A 24,072-nucleotide genomic window follows, 5' to 3' on the forward strand; every position below is an offset into this window, starting at 1 on the left:
ACTTCCGAAAATGTCGGGGAGGAAGAAGCTTGCGTGGTGTTTATATTTTGTGGCTTGTGCTTTCCCCTCTGGGGTAGAGTAGTGACTCTTGTAGCCATGAGACCAAAAGTTACGCCAAAAAGGGACGAGAAGAGAAAGAACCTGGTTCCGTGAAAGCGGCTGCACAGGCTTATGGACTGTCCCCCGAATTATGTAAGTGAGTAAAATAAGCTCTTTTCATTGACTGAGTCCCTTGTATCTGGCTTCTGGTAGGAACCGATGGGCATAGCCTACAGAGTCAAGCGTGTGCTTCCAGGTTATGGGAATAAAGCAGCCCGTCACAAAAGAGATTCTGCTGACCGTCACGTCTGGGAGATATTTTAGCTGTGCCTCACGTTTAAAGTATGTTTTGCTAGTTTGGCAAACGGTGCCTAGAAAATCCCCCAATAGATAGTGATGGACCACCTTCAAAAGTCTGGGACTTAGGGGCGCCTGGGGGGCTCAGTCGTTGGGCGTCTGCCTTCGGCTGGGGTCGTGATCCCGGCGTTGTGGGATCGAGCCTTGCCTGCATAGGCTCCCTGCTCCCCTGGGAAGCCTGCTTCTCCCTCTCCCACTCCCCCTGCTTGTGTTCCCTCTCTTGCTGTCTCTCCCTCTCTGTCAAATAAATAAATAAATAAATAAATAAATGAATGAATGAATGAATAAATAAATAAAATCTTTATTAAAAAAAAAAAAGTCTGGGACTTAGTCCCCCTCACTGCTGGCTGCTGGCCCAGAGCCCTCAGGTGTTAGCTTCTTCAGGGAAGTGGCCTTGGCGGAAGAAAGCCACGGTGCCCAAGAGCACACCCCTTCTGAGGACAGCTTGGTTCCAGTGAGTGGTCGGTGTGGGGTGTACAGCCCCAGCCCCTCACCCAAGGGGAGGCAACTCCAAAAAGCTATCCCAGGTCCAGTGTTCCCCATGGCTTTCACCCCACTTCCTCTTCCACTTTATCTTGCGCTCCTCCTCTCCCTTCCCCTCCCCCCCTTGTCTTCCTTAGGTGTTGATCCCAGGAGCCATCTGTAGTAACCTTCCTACACACTAATCACCCAGAGTCTGTCTACCAGGGAGCTCAGTCTCTAACAGCATGTTAGCCTACGCAAGTCTTGAAGAATCTCAGAATACAAAAGCAACTCGTTTAACTGTGTTTGGTGCTTCAATGGATTTGTAAACCAGAGGATTTTTCCTTTGGAATGCTTGTCACATTCTCCATTTCTCTTAATAGGAGTTTGGGTCGTAGTGGGGTCAAGTTTAGATCATTGTACGTATATGGAATTCATTATGATAAAGGCCCAGTGTCAAATCAAAATGTATGTGTCCAGGCACAACTGTTGAGCCAAATTTAAAAAGAATACAGCCGAAGTTAGATTCTCTTTTAATACAACTTCGTTTGTTTGCTAATAATCTCCAGTTGATACTTAGCCCGTGGGCATTGCAAGTGGATCACACCCTTCCCAGGGTCCCTTCCACAGGCTACAGGCCCAGACATCATCCATCTACCTCGTTTCACTCCTGGGGGGTTGAACTCCATCCTAAGTCCCCAAAGAAATGTCATCTCTGAACTATGGCATTTATCAAAAATCAATATAAGAAATGGCCATACAGAAAAAAGTTTCTGTATTTTTTTTCATAAAACTGTTATTGAAACCGTCATATATTTTAAAAGTCAATGGCTTTATAAGGAACCATAAAAGAAATTCTTCTTAAAGTTAGTGCTGGGGGGAAAAATCTGCTTGTATAGAAAACCTGGCATGCTTTTTTTTATTAGCTAATAAGAACCTTATATAACTTGTGTTTTCCTTTTTGTCTTGCCTGCCAGGAAAAGGTCAAAAGTAAAGTTTGTATTCAATCTCAGTAGCAACCCTTAGCTTTGTTTTTTCTAGCTATACCCATGCCAACTTCACCCCCTTTCTTTGTCCTTATTTTTTTATGCTTTGTTTTTTGAAATAGATTTGACAGATAACATCATATAAATTGAAAGCATTGTATGCATTGATCCTTTTTCATGGTTGAAATATATCTGAGTTTTCTATTAAAGTCACCACTAGTCCTGAAAAGTAAGTAGGCTGAAATATATATGTTTCTTTGTATTTTTTTTCCCACCTTACCCCCTTGGCTGCTCAGTCCCTTTATTTACCTGTTGTGAAAACCCAAAACTATGTGTGCAAGACAATGCTGATTGAAAGCGTAAGACAACTGTTAACTTCAAGTTGCACATTATCTTTTGAGGATGGGAGAAGTCATAGACACATATATGTAAAGTGCAAGACAGAAACAATATGTGGGGTGGGGACTTAGGAGACAATGTTGAGAGGTGGGAGGAATCACTTTGTGTTTGGCTGAGGCCAGGCAGGTGCCCTGTAGGGTCTGCATTTAATAAAGGCAGACAAATACACTCAGGTGCTGTGATCAGCTACCCCAGGCCCCAGGGAATGCTATTATCAAAAGGAGCCTCACAGGTCTGCACACAATGTTACGTATCCACAGCCAAATGTCCTCACTGGTAGGATGTCCAGCTCTGAGAATCTCGTATAGTGTTCAGTCTGCCCTGAACTTGATCAAGCAGGATTTTCTAACCCACAGGCAGGTGAACAGAGATCAAGAAGTGAGTTCTCTGTATAATTCCACTTGTCTTCTTGCTCTAACCCAGATGCAGGGCCATGGTCCTAGACCCTTAGAGCCTTCACTCGGGACCCTGTATCGGCACCATGTGTCCCTCCCTGAGGTGGCCATGAAGTTAGTCCTGCTGAGCTACCTTCAGGAGAAGTTGCTATGGGACGTGCCTCCTGCTGCATTGTGATGCTCACCCCAGAGCCACACTTCTCCCCAGGTTTTCTTGGACAGTGAGCACAGCAGGGGTATTAGAACCCAGGCATATCTTCCTGCTGGGGGACTCTTCTCGGGGACAGTGGTGGCCTGGGACTCTCCTTTATCTTGCCACCGTTTTCTCCACAATATGCTGTGGTCTGAGGCTCTTCCTATGTGATTCCCCCTTCCTTTCCCTCTCTTTCCCTGTGTGTCAGCCCTGCATCCCAGTCTGAAGGCTCTCCCTGCCTCCTCCTGCCCCCTCCCCTTGATTTTTCAGAGGCGAGTCCCTCAAGGAACCTCTTGCACATCTAATCCCATTTTGGTGGCTGCTTCTCAGATGACCTTAACTGACACACACCTTGACCTTCCTCCTATGTCTTTCTCCTTTTACTTCCCCTGGCACTCCAGTCAAAGTTCAGTTTCCTGTTGGCTTCAGGACTCGGCATGGGCTATCCTCCTCTCTTTGCCCTGCTGTGCAGGGTGGGGTGAGAATGGTGCCTAAGATCGTATAGGTGGAGGTCGGTAGGGCAACGGGTCTTCTCATAGCAAAGATGAACCTGGTGCTACTGTGGATATTACCTGTAACTTACACTGAGTCTTGATTTCTTTCCGTAACTTGAGTTACATCACAAAAAGCCACATTCTGTTCCCTTAGGCCCCATAAATTCCAGACGCAAGGACCAGGTCTTGGCTTGGTGAGAGAAAGAGAGGGGCCGATGGGGCAGGGAGAGGTGGTATGTGATGGAGGAAAACACACCCTGCGACATAGGTAAAACACGTTATCTAAGCTTGAAGAAAATTAGAATCCCTTCAGGTGAAGAGAACTTCTGTTTCCCATGAAGCTCCCCTCCCCAATGCTTTTTGTTGTTCTCTTTGCATCTATTGACCCATTGCTTGAAAAATCTTGCTTTTCAGGGACACCTGTGTGTCTCAGTTGGTTAAGTGTCCAACTCATGATTTTAGCTCAGGTCATGATCTCACAGTCCTGAGATCAAGCCCTGACCTCTGGACATGGAGTTGGCTTAAAATTCTCCCTCTCTTTCTCTCTCTGCCTCTCCCCCTGGGTGGGCATGCTCCCTTTCTGTCTCTTTCTCCTTCTCTGACATAAATAAAATCTTTTTTTAAAAAATCTTGCTTTTCACATGTGACTAACTCACACTCCCTTCTCTCACTTCAGGTTTCTCCTTCACATCCTCAGTCTCCCTATGTAGGTTAATTTAGCACAAAGAACACCTAAGCGAATTACTAAAGTTACTCATCACTGTAGGATTTATTTCCCTTGCGTTCATCTCTATTGAAAGAGATGTGTTTTTTAAACATAAGCATATTAAAATTTTCATAAACTTGCTACAGGCAGTAAATTGCAGGTACAGGGAGTAAATATTTGGTTAAACTGCGAAGTTACTGGTCATTATGTTATGGGTGGTGGTTGCCTTTTTCAATCCACGTGCGAGATGTATAATCACAGCCAATTTCCAAACCCTGTAGAGACTTCAAGGCGAAAAGCACCATTCTATTTATGCCTTATCTGAATAGATGCCTGGCATCCTGGCTGCAAACTTCCAGGTTTATCTGGATCTGCACACACGTCTGTGAGAGAAACCCCGTGATGTCACTTTCCCAACAGTTGCTGGATTGTAACGATAAGTCCCCAGCAGGAAGTAATTTATCCTTAAGTTTCAGAGCGGTCAGGAGAGGATGGAAAGCCCTTCTTTCTGCTTGTATCTACAAGCGCAGCTTTCCAAGGGAATTCAGAGCCATTGTTCCTTCCCACACTGACATTGCGACAACTAGGAAAAATCACACCTCTGATTTCAGCGCCGTTTTGCTAGAATTTATCTTGGCCCAGTGGACCTTTAAAAATACGTTATTTGAATATCCTTCAGCCTCCTCCTAGACAAGTTTCAAAGGCTGAGCTTCCTCTCCCGTGCCCCTTCCGTTTTCCAGACACACCACAGCCTGTACGACACAAAATGTTAAGCAACAGAATTTCTTGACTGGCTACCTAATTAAGTAAATCTCCTTGCCTGGAGGAAACTAAGTTAAAATAACATTGAGGTCCGTCCCTACGCCCGCAAAAGAAGAAAATTAAAAACCAGGGCTGAAAACGTCCTCTCTTGTGCAATGCGTATAGCAGAAAGGCTGTCAGATGAAGTTTCAAACATGGATTAGCATTTTCCGAAGCACAAGTTCAGACCCCACAGTCTCCTTAAATGTTACAGGTCTGGATGACATTCGTTCCTGGAGGATTATGCTGGTAGAACCCATCGCCGCAGAAGTGGCTTTGCCAACGCTGCCTGCGATGATATCTTCTTACTGGAAGGTAAGAGCTCCGTTTCCTCTGCTTTTCAGTAATAAACACCTGGAAAGGAAAAGCGTGGTATTCTGAGGAGAGATCTGAAATGTTGGCTACCTCCCAGCACTTGCCAGAAGGGGCACGTGCACACCATCCCAGATAAGAGAAGCATGGACTATGTTTCCTAACCCTCCAGAGAAGGAGATTCCACCATACCTCTAAGGAACTTGTCTGGGTTAAGTGAATGGCAGCCATTTCTTCTTCTTTCTACTTCTCTGAGCGGGCCTGCCTTCTGAGAAAAGCTCCCGTTCAGATTGAACCGGTTGACCATGACAAGTACCCAATACAGTGCAAATAGAGAAAGAGGGAGAAGGAATCAGCTCTGGAAGGAGATAATTGGAAAAGAGAAATTAGATAGCACTTTGAGTGCTACGTCTAAGCATTTGGCACTTCATTTTTCAACCATAAAAGTACCAAAATATATCCCCTTAGGAAGCCATGTTTTACTAGTGTATATGGGGTTCAGTCAGATGAGAAGCACTTTAAAGGTAATAAATTGCTCATACTCCTTTTGACCCAGGCAATAAATAGGAAGGACAGACTTCTTGGGGTCATACATCATTTTGTTGGTATGTTTGTAATAATTCAGTGTAGAAGGCGTCACATCTACCTAGCCAATGCTTACTGACAGATTCGTACTGAACAGCTGGCTCGATCAGACCACTGGCGACAGAGCCTCTCGAATGAATTTAGTACAGTACAGTTAACATCTAGTTTAGGTACACCTCTCCGCCTCCCAGTTACCACAAAAATCTATTGCCCTGGAATTACCTGGCTTGTTTCCGTATTAGTGTGCGACATCTAATACAGCTTGTTAACATGGTTTCCCATATTTTCTGGGCACAAGTGTTTATGGGAACAACTTGAGATGTGTACAAGGTTTTGGACATGTGACTCATAAAAACTGGAATAAGAGCATTGTTGCTAAAACCTAGGGTTTGCTTTGAAGCCTCATCACAGTGTTCCTGGGAAACCATTAAGCAAAATGCCCTGAAGGATAGGAAAAATCGTATTGAGCAATAAAATGTCAACAAACTACAGAATTTGAACATCAGGCACTTTCATCTAAACATACCCTTCTCTCCTTTCACTTGGCAGGGGTTTGGTTTTTAAAAAGTAATAAACTTTAGCACTCCAGTTGACCTGGGAATGTGTTTAAGAAATCCAACCCTAGAGCCAGAAGCATTATGACCTTTAATGTGGACTCCCCACTTCAGGAAAAACCATAGAATGAGAAATCTAAACAGAAAAGGAGAATAGAAATCTATGTCTCAATTGTCTAGGTCTTGGATATTTTTTAGAGGAGGGTATACAACAAAACTCCCAGCCAGAAGGAGCAGTCTTAAATCTGTTTAAACAGGTGTCCAGTACTTAGTGTCTCATGAAGAGCGAGTAATATAACCAGAGCACAGTGTAAGAAGGGTACGAACAAGGAAAACCTATCCACAAGCCTGTGTAACATTATAAACCTGGGCCAGACACAGTTTGGTCTCAGAACAGGACTGCAGTCAAGAAAACAGCTTCCCACAACCGAAAGTAATTTCAATAACTCAAACCCTTTCCTTAGGTTTGCTGAGAATCATAAAGGGGCTCCACATTCAAAGACTAAAACAATATTTATTAAAACCGCCTTTCTTCTTCTTCCTCTCCCCCTCACATTGGGTGCCAATCCTGAGCCCTTCCATTCACAATTCCCTGTAATTGCTCTCAATAGATCATTCTCCTCTTTCTGCCTGTCCTCATTATTTTCTGTACCACTTCATCATGTATATGGACCTTACCTCTCTTACAGCAGAAGAAAAAAATTCCTATTTGTAGGGAGAAAAACAGGAGATTGATCTGGTAATTAGAGAATTCTCTTTGGCTGGATAGGGGAGGGGAAGAGATGGCAATTATCCCATATTCATAATTTGATCTCAACATAACTGTCCCATGAGTTAACTACTGGTAGGGGAAGGCTGTATCTTCAATATATCCTTAAAACTGAGGCCTAAAAATCTGAGAGACATGATGTGGTACATGATGTTTGCATAGTTCTAGAGATAATGTTCACGTAGGAAAACTCATGTGCATTAAAGTACAGAGAAGATCTCTGTTCTCTACCTCAAAAGAATGGAATTGTGTTGTGGAAGAACAAGTCCGATAGGTTACCAAGTGGAGGTCTAGAATTAAAGAAGTGCAAGGGGGCATCACGTGCACTTGGAAAGGTCACACGGTTTGGAGTAGTAGGTTGGGTTTTGCCTGTACGTGACTGGCATGAGTTTTCTCATAGGTTCTATCCTACCAAATCAGGGGTGGTGAACCCGAATCCTGTAAGAGTCAAGCCATGTCCTAATCAAGCGGCATGGACTAAGTAAGAACTATGACAACATGGAAAGAAACTGCCCTATCTAAAGTAATTATTCCTTTCCCACTAATTCTTATCATGTAGGAATGTTGGCTTAGTGTTGCCAGATTCCCACTTATCCAGGAGAACCTAAAAATCCAGATGCTGTATGTAAGACCTTCCCCCTGCAATCTTGGATGTTGGCAGTTGACTATTTTTCATCTCTGGAAATGCCAAATGGCCATGCCTAAGGGCTGATGCAGCCCACAGACCACATCAACTCTGGGGGGAGAAATTAACCATGCAAAAAAATACAGGCTCAGGTCCAAGAAGTTGGTATCAAAACGGGAGGGTGCCTTGAGAGAGGGTCCCCTTACATAACAACAATTCCACTTTTAGGAAACTCTACAATGAAGAAATTTCTTAGTTACACAAAAACTAATATGTGAGGATATTTATCACAACAGTTTGTAACTGAAAAAATGGGGGGGGGGGGCGCCTGGGTGGCGCAGTCGTTAAGCATCTGCCTTTGGCTCAGGGCGTGATCCCAGTGTTCTGGGATCGAGCCCCACATCAGGCTCCTCCTCTAGGAGCCTGCTTCTTCTTCTCCCACTCCCCCTGCTTGTGTTCCCTCTCTCGCTGGCTGTCTCTATCAAATAAATAAATAAAATCTTTAAAAAAAAAAAAAAAGAAACAACTAAGTTATCCAGCAATAGAGGCCTAGTTTAAATAAATGTTGTGCAATATATCCATAATGTACTAAACTCTGCCTGAAAAATGACGCTGCAGGAAATTATCAGAGAGGTGTTCTTGATTTACTCTTAAGTCAAAAAGCAGGTTATAAAGAATATAATTCCATTTCTTTATATGCTTATATGTTTGTGTGTATATATTCTGTTCAAAGAAGACATTACAGGGGCGCCTGGGTAGCGCAGTCGTTAAAGGCGTCTGCCTTCGGCTCAGGGCGTGGTCCCGGCGTACCGGGATCGAGTCCCACATCGGGCTCCTCTGCTGTGAGCCTGCTTCTTCCTCTCCCACTCCCCCTGCTGTGTTCCCTCTCTCGCTGGCTGTCTCTCTCTGTCAAATAAATAAATAAAATCTTTAAAAAAAAAAAAAAAAACAAAGAAGACATTACAAAGGAAATTAGAAAAAAGCTTTAAAGTGAAAAATAGTGAGGGATGCCTGGGTGGCTCAGTCGGTTAAGCATCTGCCTTCAGTTCAAGTCACGATCCCAGGGTCCTGGAATCGAGCCCCACATCATGCTTTCTGCCTGGGGTGGAGCTTTCTTCTCCCTCTCCCTCTGCCTGCCTCTCCCCCTGCTTGTGCTCGCTCTCTCTGTCAAATAAATAAATAACATCTGTAATACGCAACTAATGAATCATCGAACTTTACATCAGAAACCAGGGATGTACTGTATGGTGACTAACATAATATAATAAAAAAACATTAAAAAAAATTAAAAAAAGAAAAATAGTGAAAACATAATATATCAACATCTGTGGGATGCAGTGACAGCAATGCCAAGTGGCAAGCTTTTAGATTTTAATGCTTATATTAGAAACAAAGTTTAAAATCATTTATATAAGTTTTCACATTAAGAATCTGTACTACAAAGCTGTCATCACAAAGACAGCATGGTACTGGCACAAAAACAGACACACAGACCAATGGAACAGAATAGAGAACCGAGAAACGGACCCTCGGCTCTTTGGGCAACTAATTTTTGACAAAGCAGGAAAAAACATCTGGTGGAAAACAGACAGTCTCTTCAATAAATGGTGCTGGGAAATTGGACAGCTACATGCAAAAGAATGAAACTTGACCACTCTCTCACACCATACACAAAGATAAACTCCAAATGGATGAAAGACCTCGATGTGAGACAGGAATCCATTAAAATCCTAGAGGAGGGCATAGGCAGCAACCTCTACAATATCAGCCACAGCAACCTTTTTCATGACACCTCTCCAAAGGCAAGAGAAACAAAAGAGAAAATGAACTTGTGGGACTTAATAAAGATAAAAAACTTCTGCACAGCCAAGGAAACAGTCAAGAAAACGAAGAGGCAGCCCACGGAATGGGAGAATATATTTGCAAATGATACTACAGATAAAAGACTGGTATCCAAGATCTATAAAGAACTTCTCAAACTCAATACAGGGGAAACAAACAAATCATAAAATGGGCAGAAGATATGAACAGACACTTTTCCAATGAAGACATACAAATGGTTAACAGACACATGAAAAAATGTTCAAAATCATTAGCCATCAAGGAAATTCAAATCAAAACCACACTAAGATACCACCTTACGCCTGTTAGAATGGCAAAAATTGACAACGCAAGAAACAACAATTGCTGGAGAGGATGTGGAGAAAGGGGATCCCTCCTACATTGTTGGTGGGAATGCAAGTTGGTACAGCCACTCTGGAAAACAGTGTGGAGGTCCCTTAAAAAGTTAAAAATTGAGCTACCCTATGATCCAGCCATTGCACTACTGGGTATTTACCCCAAAGATACAGACGTAGTGAAGAGAAGGGCCATATGCACCCCAATGTTCATAGCAGCGTTGTCCACAATAGCTAAATCGTGGAAGGAGCTGAGATGCCCTTCAACGGATGACTGGATTAAGAAGTTGTGGTCCATATATACAATGGAATATTATTCAGCTATCAAAAAGAACGATTTCTCAACATTTGCTGCAACATGGACAGCACTGGAGGAGATAATGCTAAGTGAAATAAGTCAAGCAGAGAAAGACAACTATCATATGATTTCTCTCATCTATGGATATATGAAGTAGGAAGATCGGTAGGAGAAGAAAGGGGTAAAGAAAGGGGGGGTAATCAGAAGGGGGAATGAAGCATGAGAGACTATGGACTCTGAGAAACAAACTGGGGCTTCAGAGGGGAGGGGGGTGGGGGAATGGGATAGGCTGGTGATGGGTAGTAAGGAGGGCACGTGTTGCATGGTGCACTGGGTGTTATACGCAACTAATGAGTCATCGAACTTTACATCAAAAACCAGGGATGTACTGTATGGTGACTAACATAATATAATAAAAAAAAATTTAAAAAAAAAAAGAATCTAAAAAGAAAAGCATTTAAACTAAAGGTAGATAGAATGAGTAAAATAATGAAAATTAGAACAGAAATCAAATATTTTTAAAATATTTAAAAAATAAAAGATATAAATAAATAAAAGAAATTATTTAAAATTTTTAAAAAGCAGAAATCAATGAAAAACAAAACATAGAGAAAAATCTACAGGGGAAAAAGTCTAGTTATTTGAAAAGATTCTTGAAATTGGTAAACCCCAAGCTGATCAAGAAAAAATTTTAAAAAATTAATATCAGCAATGAAATAGTCATTTTTACTAGAGGTCCTATAGCCATTTAAAATGATAATAGAATACTATGAACTATTCTATGACAATAAATTTGACAACTTCATAAAAAATGAACAAATTTCTTGGAAGACCTAAATTGCCGAAATTGATAAAGAAGAAATAGAAAATCTGAATAACCATATTTATATCGTAGAATGCTGTATCTGACATATAAATCAAATTAATGATATTTTTAACACTTTAGGAAAACTGCAGATCAAAATAGCTTCACTGGTTAACTCTACCACACATTTAAGAAATGATGCCGATTTTATAGAAACTCAGAAAATCAAGGTGGGGAAAATATGTCCTAATTTATTTTCTTTCCCTGATTTTAAAACCAGATAAAGACCTAAAAAGAAAAGAAAACTAAGGATAAATATTCTTTGTGAAAATAGAAGCCAAAAACCTTTAATAAAATGTTAGCAAACTGAAGTTAGCAATGTAGAGAATAATACATCCTTACCAAGTGGGATTTATTTCAGGGACACAAGGTTGATTTTTATAACTTATATCATTCAATGTGATGTATCACAATAAGACAGTAAAATAGAAAAGCATATGATTATATTAATGATTATATTAATACTAATATTATATTAATATAATTATATTAATAGGTATGGTAAAAGCATTTAACAAAGCTTAATGTCCATTCCTGAGTAAAAACTTTTAGCCATCAAGGAGAAAAACATTTTTAACATGATAAGGCATGTTAGAAAAGCCTACATTCTACATAACAGTGAAAATTTTACTATTCTCCTTGAGATTAAGATTAGGAATAAAGCAAGGATGTGCAGTCTAATCACTGCAATTCAAATTGTAATGGAAATCCTGGCCAGTGCATTAATGCAAGGAAAAGCAATAAAAAGCCTGCAACTTGGAAAAGAATAAAATTGTTGTTATTCACAGATGACATGATGGTGTGCATAGAAAATCCTAAGGAATCTACAAACTAGGCTACTAGAATTACTCAGTGAATTTTGCACAGTCTCAGGATACAAGGTCAAGAAACAAAAATAAATTGCATTTCTATGTTTTAGCAGTGAATAGTTGCAAAGTGAAAATTTTTAAAATATTTTACAATAGCATCAAAAACAAGAGACTACTCAGAAAAACATGTAAGACTTGTACACTGAAAACTACAAAACATTGCTGAGAGAAATTGAAGACCTAAAAACACAATAATAAACTTTGTGGATTAAAAAAAAATTCAATAGTGTTAAGATGTCAGTTGTCCCAAATTGGCCTGTTGTTTCTATACAATCCCAATGAAATGTCTGAAAGGATTTTAGTTTTTCAGAAATTGGCATGTTGATTTCAAAATATATAGAGAAATCCAAAGGACCTAGAAAAGCCAAAATAACTTTGAAAAGGTTGGGGGATTTATGCTCCTTGATTTCAAGATTCCCTGCAAAACTACAAAAATCAAGACCGTTGTGTTGGTATATGGATAGATACATAGATCAGTGAAGCAGAATGGAGTCCAAAAATCGAGAGACCCGCACAAATATGCTCAATTGATTTTTGACAAAATTCTCAAGGTAACTTAATGGGAATAGGAAAGAATTTTCAAGTGGCCTTAGGACAGTTGGATATCTGTGTGGGTGTGAGGTTAATTTTATGTGTCAGTTTGGGTGGGTCGCAGTGCCCAAGTAAGTAGCAAACATTATTCTGGATGTTTCCGTTAGGGTTTTTGTTTTCATTTTTTGGATGAGATTACTATTTCAATTGGTGACTTTGAGTGAAGCAGGCTGCCCTCCCTAATGTGGGTGGACTCCATCCGATTGGTTGAAAGCTTTAATAGAACAAAAACTGATGTGCCCTGAGCAAAAAGGAATTATTCCAGCAGACAGCTTTGGACTGGAACTGCGACTCTTCCCTGAGTCTCCATCCTCTGCATCAGATTTTGAACTTACCAAACTTCCCCGACCACATCGACCCATTCCTTAAAATCTCCCTGTCTTTCTCCCCCTCCCCCTAGAGATCCCTGACTAATACAGTGGATAAAAGAAGCTTGAATGCTAGAGCATAATAAAAATGAACTCAAAAAGGATCAGAGACCTACATATAAAAGTCTAATGTTTGAGGGGCACCTGGGTGACTCAGTCGGTTAAGTGTCTGACTCTTGATTTCAGTTCAGGTCATGATCTCCGCGTTGTGGGATCAAGTCCGCATTGGGCTCCACGCTCGGCAGGGAGCCTGCTTGAAATTCTTTCCCTCTGTCCCTCCCCCTACTTGTGCGCGCGCTCTCACTCTCTCTCTCTCAAATAAATAAATTTTAAAAAATTTTAAGTCTTTAAAATTTCTAGAATGAAGCGTGGGAAAAATACTTGTGACCTTGGATTGTAAGCAAAGATTTTTCTAGACAGAAAAAAAAAAATGAGAACTTGGACTTAAGCAAAGTAAAAACTTTGACTCAGCAAAAGACCCCACTAAGATAATAAAAGGTAAGCCATAGACAACATAAAATATCCACAGTACATATTTCTGACAAGGGACTGGCCAAGTATCTGAACCCGTACTTCACAAAAGAAGATGAACATGTGGCAAACACACACCTGAAAAAGTGCTCACCATCGTCAGTCATGAGGGAAATGCAAATTAAAGCAAAATGAGGCACCACTGTTTGAAACAGCATCTAGTCACTAAAATCACTAAAATGAGAAAGACTGATGATAACGCCAAGTGCTGGCAAGGACGCCAGGCACTGAAACTCTTACACTGATGGTGGGAAGGCAAAACGGTGCAGAACACTTGACTTGTTATAATGTTACACATACACCAACTGCATTTACTCAGGAGAATGAAAACCTATCCACAAAAAGCTTAGACCAAAATGTTTACAGAAACTTTATTCATAATAGCACACAATTGGAAACAGCCCAAATATCCATCAACAGGTGAATGTTTAAACAAATCTTCATACATTGATACAGTGGAATACACGTAGCAGTAGAAAGAAACAAATCTGTGCAAGTCTATGTCAGGAGCCTGACACAAAAGGACGTATACTGTGTGGTTGCTTTGTAGAAATCTCTAGAACAACCCAGACTAATCTATACTGATGCAAACAGGCGTATCATTGGCTGGTGGGTGGATACGGGCGGTAAGGGGGTTGACTGCAAGGTATCATGCAGGAAATTTTACCTGTGTTGGAAATGTTCCCTATCATGACTGCAGTCGTCATTTCACAGATGTATATATTCTTTCAAAACTCATCAAACTGTACAGTAAAATTGATACGTTTTATTGCACGTAAATGATACTTTAATAAATTGATAAAGTAGATTTAAAAAAAAAAAAAACATTTGCTTAAGGGGCACCTGGGCGGCTCAGCTGGTTAAGCATCTGCCTTCAGCTCGGGTCAAGATCTCAGAGTGCTGGGATCAAGTCCCCGAATCGGGCTCCCTGCTCAGCATGGGGTCTGCTTGAGATTCTCTCTCTCCCTCTCCGTCGGCCCCTCCCCTCTGCTTGTGCTCTCTCTCAAGTAAATAAAATCTTAAAAAACAAACAAACAACATTTGCTTAAGACCATCACACTCCTCCTGCACAGCTGCTCAAGACTTCTTGTATCCCGCAGTTCCCACCTGCAAACTCCTGGAGAGCTTTTCTCTGTTTTCTAGGGACCAGCACATACATCCTCCAGCCCTCGTCTACTCCACTAGAAGAGGCCTTTATATAGGAAGTGATCTCAGGTCTGGCTGGCTAGGCCTCACAGTCACCTGGGGTATCCATTAAAAAAATGCAGGTTCCTGGGTCCTAGCCCTGCAAAGTCGGATCATAGGTCTACTTTAAATCCAAAGCAAATGATACACTGCTGTCCCGTGTTCATTGCTCACGCTCCCAACTGCACTAGATTTGAGTCACTGCTGCAGGCTCTGTGGAAACTCAGTTCCCCCTTGTGTCCAGGCCGGCCCTACTGGACATTGGCCTCACTTTTTGGTAACGGTCTCTCTCAAACTTCACCCTCTTAGGGGACAAAATGACATCACTCTGATCATTTATACAGCAAATTATGAGGGCTCCGAGACAAATTAACAGCTCAGTCTTTTTGTAGGGTCCTCACCCCTCAGTAACCCCAAGACTCTCCAGGGGAGGAGTTTACAAGGATGCAGGAATCAGCCCTACTCATCAGCAACTGCTTGTCAAGGCAGTGGGAACTCACACTTCCCCCTGAGATCCCGGATTAAGGATAAAATCCTTTAATGGCTCATTGAAAATGAGGGTCTGTACTGGCCCCATGTCAAGGTGACCCTAAGGGATTCTTGCTACTCAACTGTTGTGTTAAATCAGAGGACGTTTTTCTGCCATCTCTGCCATAGGACCCCTAGTTAAAATATCGCTTTGTCTGAAAACCTTTATTTGCTAGTCTGGTCTGATTAGAAAAATCTCGAAGACTGTACCTGCAAACCCACGAATATCAGCATAGGCATGAGGCTGCTCACTTGGGATTTCTACCAAAACAAGGTTTTGTTTGCTGCCTCTTAGCTTGCAGGGTAACTTTACTGGGAAATACGGTGTGTGTGTGTGTGTGTGTGTGTGTGTGTGTGTGTGTGTGTGTGTCTGAGACCACAATTTTCATTCCACACATTTCAGATCCTAGAAGACCAGGTAAGACACTGGACCATTTTTTTCCAACTGCAGATGTTCTGTCGGCCTCGTGGACCCTTTAGTAGAAGTGTTTTTCATCAGTTGGCCTGCCATGAGCACCCAGGGGATGGGAACTCTAGCTGGCTGAGAACGCAACAAGATAAATCTCTGTGCAGAGCAGTAGAGCAGTCAGGGAGGGGAAAGATTTAGAAAGCAAATGGCAGGACGAGGAAATTCAATAGCTAGAGTCCAATAACTGGGATGAAAAGTGGACTCAGAATGGAAGAGGTGGGTTGGAATGCATATTGCAAGCTTGACCTTCTCTGTAGGTTTGCCTGGGGCCCTGGTGACAGCTCTTCACTCTCAAACGTCTGTTTGCCAAGGGCGCTTTGGAAAGTATGGAGCACACCTTCCATGATTTCACCGAGTTTCCACTATTGAAACACTCTGACTCCTAATTATTATGTCTTTCTGATTCTCTCCAGTGGAAAAGAAAAAAGAGACAAGACTACTACTTCGCTGAACATTCCATCTTGTCAGTATGCTCTTGACAGAATTCCCCCTAGTTCAGGATCTCTTAGGAATCCCCAAGACTTCCCATTTTACTAAATTGATGACTCTTGTAGGATTTGACTCATACAATTTTAGAACTAGAGAGGATATTGGAAATTGTGTAGTTGCAACTCTTAATTTGAGGCATTTAATCATTGATGCAAAAATGCAGATTGCTACACCCACTGCTATGGAGCTAGGAATCAGAGCCTGAGACTTGCCCTCAAACACCTCGATGCCCCTCGTTTACCCCCTCTTACTTGTGGCTCTGAATTTCCCTCAATGTGGGGCTGTGAGTTCTTTAGGTAACTACCTGCCATATTCTTTATCTTAATTCCCTGCATTGTTCCTCAGTTCCTCTCCCTTGGACTCTAGAGATAGGTGCTAGGGCTACAGTCCTGCATAAAACACATAAAAATCCTGTTCTAGGTGAGTTCATACTCTAGTGGAGAAAACACTCAACAAAACTAAATACATACGGACTATCACATTAGACACTGATGATAAAAGAAGAAAAATAAGATCGTGATTGAGAGGCTGGTGGCGGGCTTAGATGGAGGGGTTAGTTAGGAAACGCCTCCCCATTGGTGACCTTTGAACAGACACATAAGTGAACTAAGAGAATGAACCCCGTGGAAATCTGGGACTGGTATTCAAGGCCCCAGAATCCTCTGAGGTGCAAATGAGCTTGGCATATTGAAGAAACAGCAAGATACTCCCTAGAGACAGAGAGTGAATGAGGCAGATAGGAGGTGACGTCAGAGATGAAAAGAGGACAGTTCATGTACAGGTGCAGGGCCTGGAAGACAACAGAGAAACAACCAGTGATTTTCCAAGGGCAAAGGTGCGATTTGTCCTCCTATCAGACCAAAGGTAACTCTAAGTCACTATAAATTCCTGAAGTCAGACTCTGTCTTTATGATATCATACGGTCCCAGTCATCAGACACGATGAAGTAGATCACCAGAGGAAAAGCGGATTGAGAGCAGGATGAGTCATCCCCAGAAGGAATATGATGACTAATACAATTTGAACAGAAAGGTACACGTTGAGAGACGTAACTGGGATTTTTCAAACCATGAATGATGTGGTAGGGTCCTCATGGAGTTATCTTTATCATTTTCTAAAATAGGTTTTCCTACTAGAGGTAGAGTCATTTTTTCCCCCACAAGTGTGTAAAAAGAAGCCTCTGGAAGGCTAATTGGTTGTGAGCAGTTCCCAGGTGGTGAGCGCTCAAGGAACTCATGGTCAGAGGAGAGCCCAGGGGAGCGGGCCGAGGCAGCCCCTGGTCTATCAGCCTGTGGGGGAGTGTCCAGTGGCAGGCCAACTGGGCGGAATGAACTAGTAAACCTGGCACCTCTCAACTTGGGTTGCTATCCAGATTACAGTTCACACTGGTAAAATATAAATAGGTCCTCTTTTCCACAAAGTAGACAACTTCTCAAGTGAACTTTCAAAACCCCTCCTCCCAAAGGGCTGTGTGCCCAGTACCGCTGCCCAAGAGTGCTGCTGCCGGAAAATAAGTGATTTTTTTTTATCTGAAACTTAGATAATTTAGTATGTTTCCCAAGAAATTGGTCCAGAATGAGAAAATTCCAAGACAGTTACAAATAAGTAAAAAAGGGGGAAAAAGTAATTTTATATCCTTTCCATGTAATCAAGTCTTAGTTGAGCACTAAGAAAAGATGTACAACTTTTATTAACAAAAAATCAGTATCTCCTTACCCCTATTACATAAAGATAAATAGACAAAGCATATATCCTTTTGAAGGGATACCAAAGGATATACCTTCCATGGGGCCTCCTATTTCCAGGTCCAGCTTTAGTGTCGTCTCATTTTCTCAAATGTGATGAGGTCTAGGAATGCCTGCCCCTCTCTTGCCCTAAATGGAAATGAATATTTGATCCCAGTTGATCCTAAAAACATATTTGGACAAGAACCAACAGTGCCGGCCAATAGGTAAACGGAAGACTTAGAGTTGGAGATGTTTTTCCTCATGTGGGACCTGGAATATTTAGGATTCAGATATGAGTGTGAGGGTCCAAAAGAGGTACGGTTAGGATCAAGCTAAGAAATTTCTATTTATACAGCAGGTAGTTTAAGAACTCACAACCCTGCATGGAGAGCAATGCTTAGAGGGCGTAAACGAGGCATATCTCTCTGTCTTCCTGGTTCCATGAGGATGAGAGCTGAGCCCCTTCCCTGGGCATGCCTTAGTCTCTTTATCAAACACAGAGTACCCACTACATAGGCAAATCTTAGGCTTATGTTCGCAGAATACACGGCTTAAGACACTAAGAGGCAATGGTTTTTAGGGTCTTATATTATCTTGATACTCCAAGGAGCTCAGGAGAGGATGCTAGGACTTCAAAAGAATTCACATTTCGTAGATTGTTGCATGAGGAGTATTTATCTCTCAGAAATATTTGGTGTTGGCTAAATGGAGACCTCTGTTTCTGTTCAACTACTTGACATGTCATATGCTTCTCCACGTGATTCAGGAGTTTTCTTGGGCTAGCCCATGGCTAGAACCTTCTCTAAATTCCTAAAGAACTCTCTGTGCCCCTCATTTGTCATTTAGTGTATACTCTTCTATAGGCTTCTCCCTCCCTCCCTTTCTCCCTTCCTCCCTCCCTTCTTCCCTCCCCTTTCTCATTTCTTCTCTCCCTCCCTTTCTCACTTCCTCCTCCCCTTCCTCCCCCCTCCCCTTCTTCCCTCCTTCCCCACTCCTCCCTCCCCCTTCCTCCCTTTCCTTCCACCTTCCTTCCCTCTCACCCTCCCACCCTCCTCCCTCCCTCCCTTGCTGCCTTTCTCACTTCTTCCATCCCTCCCTCCCTCTCTCCCTTTCTCCCTCCTTTCCTTCTTCTCTCCTCCCTCCTTTCCTTCCACTTCCCCTTCTCCTTCCCCTGAAATGTATTGACTGCTTACACTCTGTGAGCACTGTTCTCATCTCTTTCAATTTTCTAATATAAGCCTCTCAACAATTCTATTATCTAATCTCGCCCAATTACATTCTCTAATTCTTGGGCATAGATACTGTCTATTCCTGTTTGGATCCTAGGTTCCTGAGACTCTTATTCATCCAAAATAATAAGAATAATTGACCAAAATCTGTGTACTAGAATCCACTTAAGTTTGACATGTCTCTCATTCCAGTATAACTAAAAAGTGAGTTTTCCATTCTTCATTAGTTCTGTTATTATGTCTTAGGTCTGTAGATATCATCAGTACATGGCTGGTCCTAAAACAAACATAAAGATTTTTATGGAAATGAAGAAGGAGGAAGGAAGGAAGGGAAGGAGGGAGGAAAGGGAGGAAGGGAAAAAGGAAGGACAGGAGGCAGGGAGGGAGGGAGGGAGGTTAGAGAGGACTGACATACCTCATACTTGAATAAACTGCAAAATAGGTGTCCTCTTTATATGCTCTTCCCCTTCTCTATACTTATAAATCAGCCAAAAGATGATTAATTTCTTGAAGAATGCTTTTCTCTGCAATTATACAAAAATGTTCCTATATCCAAGAATGTATGTGTTGAGGCGATGGAGACAGAGGGAGAACATTCCATAAACCCTGATCGGCAACCCTAAAAAGCCCATTTTCTCAAAATTATAAATTTCCAAGAACTGGTTCCCCCTTTACAAACCATTTAAAAACTCTCCTACTAAATTAGTTTGGATCAGGTCTAAGCCCTGAATCCCAAAGGCTGGGGATTCAAACCTTGGCTTCAGAAACCATCAGTGACCTACACACTCATAATGAGAAGTGAAAGAGTCCGTTCAAACCCCAGAACAGGCAATAAGAAGGCCAAAATCCCTAAGCTCATGGGGCTGCTGATCCCATTCTCCAGGAATGTTGAAAACACCAGCTTTCCCAGAGAGAGACCCCAAACTATACTTTTAGGTGATGCAATCCAAGCCAAGCTTCCTTACGTGGCCAGAGACAGAGCCAAGGACATTTCTGTCAGTTCTACTTCTTCTTGAACTCTTTGGTCACCACACATCTGAAATTACTACAACAACAAAAATTATCTAGGAACATTCACAGAGTCCTGACATGATAATAATGGTTGCCCTTTGAAGACCTACCACACGCCAGGAATTAACCAACTGTACATTTTTCTAATTCTTATAATGACCATAGGAAATATTTTATGGACAAGGATATTGGGACTCAGAGAGGCTAAGTAACAGTAAGCAGCAGAACCATGATTAGAGCCCAGGCCTCTCTTGCTGTTTCTCAACAAGGGGCGATTTTGCCCCCTGGGGAACATTTGATAATGGCTGGAGATGTGTTTGGTTGCCATAGCTCATAGCGTCTCCTGAATACCCTGCAATGCACAGGACAGCCCCAACCACACGGGATTATCCAGCCCAGGATGTTAGTAGTGCTGAGGCTGATTCTCCCTGGTATCTCCCTGATTCTAGGGCTGCCTCTGTGTTTGGCATCTAAATAAATGTACAGGGAAACGCAGATGGGACTGTGAGGCTGTGGCCGAGAGCCAAAGAGGGTGAAGGGAAGACATTGACTTGAGGTGGAGGTTTCTACCCATTGGTAATGGAGACGGGGGGAGTGAGCAGGGAAAAGAATCCAAGCCAAGAAATTGCCCATCCTCTAAATGAACTGTCCCCTTTGCCGGCGGATGAGCACCAGCCAGCATGGTAGATGGTACAGAAGACCAGCCAATGGGTCTGGACAAAACAGAGCATCCTAGTCCAAGGAACCATAACTGTGGCTGCCTCCTGAGCACGGTCTGCCTGCCTTGAGATTGACAGAGTAACCAAGGCAGCCCGTTAGGTCCACTTACCTCAGCACCATGGCTGTCTGGGAGGGAGCCCCTCTAATGTCTGCTTCACCACGGCCCAGCCTCTGACCGTCAGCTCCTGGAGATGGGGGAGCGGGGGAGCCGGGCAGGGCGGCTGGGCCGGACACCCAGGCCCGTTCTCTGTCCTCCCTCTACTACTAAATGGCATTCCCAGTGCTGCCAATGCAGGGATCACGGAATCTCTGTCAGCAGCACAGCCATTTTTCTGTGCCTGCTTGGAGCATGAGAAGCAGAAGCTTTCTTGGATTGTAGTTGAGTGCAGATGCTCTGTGTTGCGGTTTCTTCACCGTTAACCAGTCATAAATCAATCCACTCGGCAACTTCCATACCTCTCCATGTAGATTTCTTCAACCCTTTCTAGAATTGGGCCGTGTTAGAGGAATTGCATAGGGAGTTCCAGAAGAACCTCACGTCTTTCCCGGCACACGTCTCCTTCACTCCCAGGGCACGATGTGGCTTTGACTAGCGCCCAGGGCTCTCATCCTTCTCTAGCAGAACATCCCTCTCTGTGTGTCTAGGGGCTCCCCGCTGGCCTGTGAGCTTGCTCCCGGCTCTGTCAACTTCTGTCACACTCGGCAGCAGAGGACCTGGTCCCGACAGCTGCATCGGATTGCATTAGTGAAATGAACAAATGGGGTCCTATCTGGGCACACATCCTTTGTAGTAGTCATCATATTGTGTTGTCACTTTCATGTGCCTGGCTGGTCTACAAAACAGAAAGCTCCTCGAGAGCCGGAGCCATGTCTTAACTCCTTTGTACTCTCGCTGCCTGGTACAGAACAGAAGCTGAAACAGTTCCCTGAGTGAAAAGAGTAAAATGAACCCACTGATGAATCTAAGTTTGAGAGTGTCTCTATATTGGATTTCCAGTGTCAAAACCAGGCACCAGAGATACCAAAACGGTCTGTGCTTGATAAAACCCACAAAACCATGCACAAAATGGGATGAATTATTGCTGTGTGTTAAACGAATTTTTTTTAATGAGAAAGAATATAAGAAATGGACCGGGGAAAATAAATCCCTTTAGCAGGTGACTATGATAGAATTTAAAAGCAATTCTCTCTCTTAAAAATGTTACAGCAAAAAAAGATGTATGTAACCAAGAAGCAGCGCTTGACTGGCGTATTAAGAAGGAATATTTCACAACTGTCTTCAAAATGATGGTGTAATCTTATTTCATATACGGGCTCTTGGTGAAAATGAGGCATTTCCAGTTCCTGAAGGCAACATTCAGCTACAAATACGTCTTTAGAGAGTCATTGTTCTTTAAGGAGAATGTAACTTGACTAGATTCTTTAAATGCTGTGTGTTCAAATTCCTGAGTTGTAAAAACTGTGTTTTGCCCGAAGGATTGACTTATTTGTATCCCAGCATATTAGATCATAAAGTAGATGCATGAACTGCTGCGAACAGCTTTCTAGGGACACAGAGACTTAATATGGCACTATATTAATGGAATATTTTGGAAATTAAAAATATTCCATAATTTAAGAAAATGAATAATAAATGAAATGAATAATAAACAGGGCACCGGAGATCATATCTTTGGTACAAAGCGATAGAATTGTGTCGGTTCTTCTCACGGTCTTCCGTGACTCTTGCAGCCTCTGCCTGAAACCCCCACCTCTGAATTCTCTTGGCACTTTCTGTTGGCATTTGCTAAGACTGAGATCATCAGCCTAAGGCAGATTCCATCGCGGCCACATGTAGAATGAACACAGTAAGAGTTTTGTGTGTGCGTGTTATTTTGTTTGACTTGCAGTTTTATAAAGTTTTGAATGTGTTAACATTTCCAAAACTGGCCAGTTTTCTTGTATGATTCCAGTGTTGTCTGTTCTCTTGAGGGATCAAAAGAGCTGGTAATGCTCAGTCCACATTCCCACGCAGCTGAAGCCAAAGGGCGGCTACTTTCTGTAGAAAGAGCAGGTGCTCTCTGGCTTGCCAGCATCTCTACGGTCCTGTATGGGACTTCTCTGGTCTCCGTGACTTTGAATATGCAACTCAGCCCCAGGGCTTGGCCAGGTGTATGCGACCTTGGTGCAGACCCACTGGCTGTGGGTAAGTAGGCCAAGGCGATTGCTGAGACCGTCCTAACCAGTGCTGGATCAAAGAGCCTGGCTGTGAGTACGGCCAAAGCCATGAAGTGCAGGGAAGGGCTCCCAGGCTGAGAGAATCAGGACATGACTGTAGGGGTTGCGGATGGCTGTAGGAGGGTCTGGCTCACAGTGCACAGGGACCCCCAAGAGGAGAATATGGCTTGTATCAGTAACATGGCCGTATCATCTGGGGCCCACAGGTCATGACCTTTGACAGGCTCTGCCTTGGCCATTTCCTTCTACAAAGTTTCCTTCTACAGAACCACAGGATAGCAAGGACTCCATAGGAGATCTCCATGATTCCTGGGCTGAAGGTTCTCATTGGTGTCACTGCTGTCTTCTGAGGCTGAGGTTCTGGCCTCAGAAACCTTCACAGAGGCCTCATTTGGACAACCACTCATATCCTGTCTGCTACTGGCATTCAGTGTGTGTCGTACTTCTTCAATAAGATAGCTACTTGTGAGCGGGTGAAATGCCTTACATTTTACCTGTTACCACCTATGACAAACTACTGTGTGTTAGCCAGACAGCTCATGCTCCTTACTTGTTCTGACCTGAGTCAGCAGACTGTCTTCAGTGCACGAGTAAGATCACAAAGACAAAATGGTGGGGGAGTAATGGCGGAAATAAGGCTGGGGTCATGTAACAGTCAGCTTGGCCTTCCTTGGCTCTCCATGGGAACCGGGACCTCTCTGACCCCTGCTAAGCTGGAGATTCCACAAAGAGAAGAGACTCTTTAAGATGCATATCTGAAGCATTCCAAAGTAACTATCAGATAGAAATAGAAGAAGTCTTAGGTCTCACCTGATGACACCTGAGAGCAGGTAGCGTACGACTGCAGTATTGTCCATGATTTTGAGGGCAGGTCTTCCTCTGAATATTGTGTAGTTTCAAACAACTCCCACCTAACTATCGAAAGGGATTTGTACCTGTACTCATACAGGATTCTAAGAGAAATGAGCTCAAAGAACCACAAGAAGGAAGATTCTTCTGTTGGTGTAAACACTGATTTATCAGCCTTGCTTCTCATTAGCATACACCCTGCCTTGTAATTATGCCCTAATTTGTACTGTGCAAACATCTCACAGTCCCTCCACCAACAGCTTTTCTAATTA

The 24,072-nt window shown here is 42.7% G+C and overlaps 1 long non-coding RNA gene across 1 annotated transcript in view; it reads left to right on the forward strand.

The window, feature by feature from the left end:
* LOC130542799 (uncharacterized) overlaps positions 1-24,072 on the forward strand; it is a 148,075-nt gene continuing 124,003 nt past the window's right edge. Inside the window, exons 1-2 of the long non-coding RNA XR_008957634.1 lie at positions 1-192; positions 5,047-5,147. This is a non-coding gene — a long non-coding RNA (uncharacterized LOC130542799). The remainder of the gene's footprint in view (positions 193-5,046; positions 5,148-24,072) is intronic.

The sequence above is a fragment of the Ursus arctos genome, unplaced genomic scaffold, assembly GCF_023065955.2.
Source record: "Ursus arctos isolate Adak ecotype North America unplaced genomic scaffold, UrsArc2.0 scaffold_5, whole genome shotgun sequence".
In the NCBI taxonomy this organism is placed as follows: Eukaryota; Metazoa; Chordata; class Mammalia; order Carnivora; family Ursidae; genus Ursus; species Ursus arctos.